Genomic DNA, 6,584 nt, shown 5'->3' on the forward strand with positions numbered 1-6,584 from the left:
GACTATGGTGTATATATGACTCAAACGCTTTTTAGTAGATCTTGGTGTTAGACAACAATCCCCACCTCCATCTTCATTGGTAACTAAAGTAGGTTAGCCATTGCAAGGAACCCAATATTTCATGCTCACACAAAGCACAATGAGGTGTATTATCATTATATCAAGAAGAGACTCGTTACAAGAGAGATCTAACCTGCCTTATGTCTCTACACCCGAGAATGTGGCAAATATGTTCACAAAAGCTCTCTCACAAGAGAGAGTTCGAAGCTTTTTGCAAACTTATTGCCATTAAGATATTGATCCATGTACATGTTCAAATAATTAGTACAAGGAGAATTTGTAACCATTCATATAATAGTAATGTGTGGACGTAGAGTAAAAATGGACCGAGAAACTTTTTCCTTCCTAAAGGAGATTTTTTCCCTCGAGGATGTACACACTCTTGTGAGTGGTGTATGTGATTTTATATCATCACTTCTTTTATACTTCACTCATTCCCACCAATCTACTTTGAGTGTTGTGCTTCTCTCTATCTTTGCTTGCTTGCTACATCTATATGTGTTGCTACCTTTGTTTCCACTCCAACAATGCTTGCCATTTTTGCCAGTTTTATTTCAAGGTGTTGTTTCAACTACAGTAGCACGCACGTGTCTGTGTTCTAGCCATGAGCACTGATCTTCAAACTGAAATGAAGCTTCTTAAAGTGTATTTAAAAGTGCTCCAAGACTTTACAAAAGGGAAGTACATGTGTATATATCCAATTGAAGCACACCTCCCCAACAGCCCTAAAATGCTTTTAAAAAAAAGAACATGTGTATATATCCAAAGCACACCTGCCAACAGCCCAAAATGCTTCATCTTACACCAGCAAGTGAAAAGCAGGGACTCTTTTGGATAAAAGTAAAAAGCCCAGATAACAAATGAGCGGGCACAATAGCGATGCATGACGAGCAGATATAGCAATGCATGATATCATGGCAAGGTTGCTGCAAGTTTAGGTTTGCTGTAGAGACATGAAAGCAATGTGCAGAAATTTGAGTTGCTAGAGGGTTAACATCCCCTGCATATTTGACTCTCCTGCTGAACAAAAAGAAGATGATCTGAGAGACTCAAAACAATCAGAGAATCCTTTTCTTGACAAGGTGCCTGCTGTAGATGGTTGCCGTATTGTGGTTATTCTCATCCTCACCAGATGCTTCATTGTCCTCACAATCACCCAATTGGATCAAAATGTCACCTTCTGGGGTGCAGTCACCCGGCCTCTGTTCCGAGAATTCTTTCTGATTGGTGTTGCATAAGTAGAATTGGTGGGGTGAGGAAAAGGTTTACTCCTCTTGGGCATAAGCTCCTTCACTACGTCCACCATCTCCTTCATCATCTGCCCACCAATAGGGAGACTAAGCACACTGAAGCTACACAAAAAAGTTTATTTTACATGGAAGACCAATTTTTCAAAATGCATCCATTTTCCACCATGTCCTTGTCAGCCAAAGTTAGGCTGCTTACATGTACAATCTGCCCGTCTTTGCTGACAAAATATGACATGTAGAGGGCTACTATTCATGGATGGACAAGCATGCTCCTCCACTGCTCACCCATCCAGCTATGTATAATGGGCCTTAGGCTCATTGCATAACATTCCCTGCATGTGAGTGGGACGTCCACAATTGCCCATTTATTCACTGACAGGCAGCCATGTTCTGTAACCAGCCTAAGACTTCACCTCTAGCATCTGAATTAAAATGAGCAAGAAGAATTTACCATCCAATCTTTGAAGTCAAATTGGAAAACAAATTGGCTGTTGACAACTTGATGACTTTCAGCAGCTCCCTCAGGCCTCCCAAACCTTTCAGCTGCAGTTGGAGCATACCTGAATGCTGGAAGCCAGCACCCCAAGATATTCTTAGATGCAAGAGAAAGCGCAGACACCATCATATACACATGTGAAAAGGAGCACAGATACAGGCTAATTTTGATTACAGAGATGGAAAGTATGGGTATGTACATACATGCTATCTAATTGAATAGATTTCACAAACCAAATGAAGAAGAAAAAGAGAATGCTTTGTACATGCAAAGAAAGGGTAAAGATGACAAAGCAATAACTCGGTACCTACAAAATGCTTCCCATCCTCAATGTTGATTTGGGCTCGCCCATCCTTCACTAGAAAGGAGAGGAAAAATATGTTCTCTACTGTCTCAGAGAATGAATCCCTATTGAGTACAAGGTGCTTCAGCTCACACCCTTTCTCCCCACATTGGCGCAGTATGTTAAACATGACTCGGATGTTCTTGTCAGTCTCAGAACGCTCATCTCCTGCCTCATCTCCAACCTGCAATTTTCCCCAATCGGGCCTAAAATTCCTCTATATGAAAAGCCCTCCGTTATGATGCACACAAGGCCTTACTGCTTGAGGGCGTGTTGTCTCAACAATAGGCCCTTTTTGTCTCTGTCTTGGAGCTGCAGATTTCCTTTTTTTGAGCTCGCTATCCATAGGACCGAGCCTAGTGACAACAAAAAAAGCCTCTGAGAGAAAAGGGAAATGTCATGATCATGCACATGTGGGGCTTAAAGCCCAAACTTATGAGAAAGAGCCAGCTGTGTACCACAAATGAGGGCTTCTCATTATTGGTAAGGGGAGCCCTTTGCGGAGGGTCATGTAGAGTGGTAAGGCTGGTTACACAACCTATGCAATAGACCAAAAATCGGGTGGCTAAGTTTACCTGTCCATCTCTGACAGGTAGCCTGGACACCCCCCACCAGGTAGGGGCGATTGTGTAACCAGCCTAAAACTAAACATACAGCACAAAAATCTTTGATTGTTTAGACGGTAAAGAGAATAAACAGTATAAAGAAAGGCTTACATGGTGCACATCCCTGGAGCATCATGAAAAATGGCATTGGCTTCCGACCCAATAGTGGTCCAATCCAATTGGATAGTTTCATGGTCGTCAAGATTTGAAGGTTGCCCAAATTTTTGAATAATTGTAGACACAAGATCAGCAGCTTTAATGGCACCCCTACACCGTGAATCTTTCACCATGTTCAACAAAGCCTATGTTATGTCCAACAGAGCCTTTGCATCTGCAATTTGCTCTCTGGGCCTGTGTACTGGCAAGGTATTGCAACAGACCATCATGCCAAATTATGCTTCATATTGGAGTTTAAAACTAAGTGGCCTATGCATGGCTCTAGTGAATGTTAGGATTTATTCTGCTTCCACGTAGAGTTTAGTTGGGGTTTCTCTCTGATCCGATTAGGGTTTTGATGTGATGAGATTTGGGGCCCTATTGCAAGGTTTTTCTATAAAATGCTTCATTACAATTAGAGTTTCTCAAACCCTAGGGGGTTCTTACCGAGAGAGTGGAGGTCATCTGCTCTTCGCACAATGGCTTCAAAGTTGTCGGAGTCTCCATTCAACAGGTGTTCTTTCTCTTCTACAAAACAAAATGGCAGAGAGAGAGGAGAAGTGGGAAAGGTAAGGAAACATCATGTGTCATATCCAAGCAAAGAGAGAGAGAGAGAGAGAGAGAGAGAGAGTACCTGCAATCGAAGTTTTGAGCCGCCTGTAGTGCGAGCGGAGGACTCTGCGATCACTGACGCTCTCCACAGTTTCTTCTGTTGTAGAAGCACAAGCAGCACATGAAGAAGGAGGAACGGTGGAGCGGCCTCTCCTGTGGCTCGTCACGACGGTGGCTATGGTTCTGGTTGTGCGCCTATTTTTCAAGTTTGAAATGACTGCAATACCATATTTATAAATATAGGTGTATGTGTGTAAACCGTGTGTGTGTTTGGGGTAAGGTCTCCTGAGTAAACTCTCATGCGTAAGGATACTGCTTGGTACAAATAAAAATCTCACATTACAAAATATATATATATATATATATATTTGTGTGTTTGTGCTAAGCAAATAAAAATCTCACATTACAAAATATATATATATATTTGTGTGTTTGTGAGAGAGAGAGTGAGATTACTTAATCTCGTTTGGCACGTAGCTCCACTACTTCACACATGAGATGATAGTGTCACAAAAGATACACATGTTTTGTGGATTTTCACAAAGCTTGACTCCGTCCCTCAATCTCGGGTGCTTGCGATAGCTCCACAAGAGCTCCACTACACACTACCACACACATGAGATGATAATGTCACAGAAGATATACTTGTATTGTGGAATTTCACAAAGCCTTTGACCCCATCCCTCAATCTCGTTTGATAGGGTGCTTCCAAGATCTCCATCACGAGCAACCCTCACTTGTCGTTCATAGAAGCGTATTCATGGTGATGTTGTCCATGTCCTCTCTAGAGGCCATGACATCTCCATGCTTTCTCCTAATAGAATTGGACCACTTTCCCAAGTGCCTACAAAGAGGTGTTCTATCACACACAAGTATACCATAGCTCACATCACTAAAAATCAAACCCTTAACAAATACACATATACCAAGAGCTTAGACCTATACATAAGTACCCAACCGCAACTTCAATATGCACCCACACTGACTTCATGCAAACCCTTGTAAGCACATATAGAAAATGCATTCGACACAACTTAGTATACCTGCACACAATTCACATAAAGAGACAAACCACAAGCAAACTTGTCCCACCACCATGTGATCCTTCTACCCACTTATGCTTTGCATTCATTTCGGCCATGAGATTGACTCCATTTGAATGTGTGTAGAGTTATAGCATATTCTAGAAATTGACTTCCAACCTTATGAGATAAATAGCTATCACTCCTACTAGTTCTCACAATGTTGCAGCCACACCACACCTGGGCAGTTGACCATCATGATGTTTATCACTCATCAGCTCATCCTCACACCCAATCACTCCAACCACACTGCAAATTCCCCCTCAGGCCACCATGGTAACAACCTTCATGTCTAGGATATACTCCAAAGCCTTGATATTAGTCGAGCAATATACTTTTCAAAAAATCCTAGTTATCAACATCCAAAAAATCAAGCCACTGTGTTCCCAACAACTCAACAATGTTAATAACATCTACAACTAAAGCGAACTGTAGTATAATGCAAAATAACCTTCAAACATGCATCCACATTTCCACAGAAAGAGAAAGGATACAATCGCTATCCCAGTGAAAGATATAAAACAAATTTGAGAGAGCCTGGATTTTAAAAGCCAGGTCAAAGATGCTCCTGGTCATAGATGTTTCCACTATGCTAATCTAAATAAAGTCACCGGCATCAAAAAGAAACCTTTTAACATCATCATACCTTACACTCTCCTTTGCCCCCCTCCACTTCCCATATTGCCTCATTTGCCTACCCTAGAACTCAATAAAACATTGATAGTCATGATTATAGATTCGCCTTAATTCCTTCACAACATTTTCATGGAAAAATAAGAACATGTAGTGAACCAAAGCCACTACATCAAAAGCCGTATTTAAGACCTGAGGTCCTGATTTCAATTGTCTCAAGACGTTATTTGATGCAGTTTTGATAGACCCAACGAAGCTCTTTGTCAAATCTAAAACTTATGCATATCCCCAATCCATAATGAAAAACTTTCTTACTCGAGCTATAGGAACAACCACCATAAGATTCGTCATGTGGATGTCCATGTTTATAATCTAAAGGTTGTGAGCTTCCTTCTGTCATGTAGCATGTAACGCACGTGAGGCTCGACCGGGCTTCGAGTACGCATGCCGGAGTGTGGGTAGCGAGTAAGTCTGGGGTTCAGGGGTGAGTCGTACGACTCAGATTACCGTGGGCGGCCGGACTAGGGTGGGCATGCCACTACATAGCGCTTGGTAGGATGGGTGCATGCTCATTCTGCTCTATAGTTGGGAGGTGATCAAGAGCCCTGCCTTCTTCGTCTCCACGTAGCCGAAGAGTTGCTATGAAGCCGGGGAGCTGCTGCGAAGCCAGGAATGTCACACTGGTATCAGAGCACAAGGCACCATTCTCGCCACGTAAATGGGGGTCGGGCCCATTAAAGGATAGACCTTAGCCTTTACAACAATTGTGTGTGGAGGAGGAAGAGACGGTGTATTCGATTCCCTGTCAGCGGCCAAACAAATCTACATCATCTTTGCTGGCCCTAGGGCTAGCAAAGATGTAGAGAAACTCTAGCTTGGCCCTAGGGCCAGCAAAGATGAAGTAGATTTGTTCATGGTAGCTTGGCCCTAGGGCCAAGCTAGATTCTCTTGTGTGTGGTATCTAGATTCTCCTGTGTGGTAGAATGGCCCTTGGGCCCAGCAATGCATGTGCATGCCAAGAGTGACTCTTGCAAGGCAATCTATAGCTTGTCCCTAGGGCCAACAAGCTATCTTGCAAGAGAATCTAGCTTGGCCCTAGGAGCCAACAAGCTATCTTGCAAGAGAATCTAGCTTGGCCCTAGGAGCCAAGCTAGCAAGAATAAATCTATATCCTCTTTGCTGTTAGCTTGTCCCTAAGGCCAAGCCAGATTTTCTTATGTGTGGTATAGCTAGATTCTCTTATGTTCCCTAGAGCCATTCTCTCAAGATTGCATGGTAGAATTGCCCTTGGGCCCATCTATGCATGTGCATGGCAAGAATGACCCTTGCAAGAGTATCTAGCCTGGC

General features: G+C 42.7%; 1 pseudogene across 1 annotated transcript; it reads right to left on the bottom strand.

The window, feature by feature from the left end:
- Positions 1-569: 569 nt before the first annotated feature.
- On the bottom strand, positions 570-5,600 carry LOC147607130 (non-structural maintenance of chromosomes element 4 homolog A-like; annotated as a pseudogene). Its single transcript, XR_015264901.1, has 11 exons — positions 5,553-5,600; positions 5,251-5,303; positions 4,785-4,853; positions 4,476-4,565; positions 3,545-3,807; positions 3,358-3,438; positions 2,866-3,112; positions 2,409-2,505; positions 2,114-2,333; positions 1,762-1,877; positions 570-1,378 (listed from the first exon to the last, which is right to left on the bottom strand). The product of XR_015264901.1 is annotated as a non-structural maintenance of chromosomes element 4 homolog A-like (transcript).
- Positions 5,601-6,584: the final 984 nt, after the last annotated feature.

This window comes from Cibotium barometz, chromosome 56 (genome assembly GCF_041138505.1).
Source record: "Cibotium barometz isolate CiBa-2024 chromosome 56, ASM4113850v1, whole genome shotgun sequence".
NCBI lineage: Eukaryota > Viridiplantae > Streptophyta > Polypodiopsida > Cyatheales > Cibotiaceae > Cibotium > Cibotium barometz.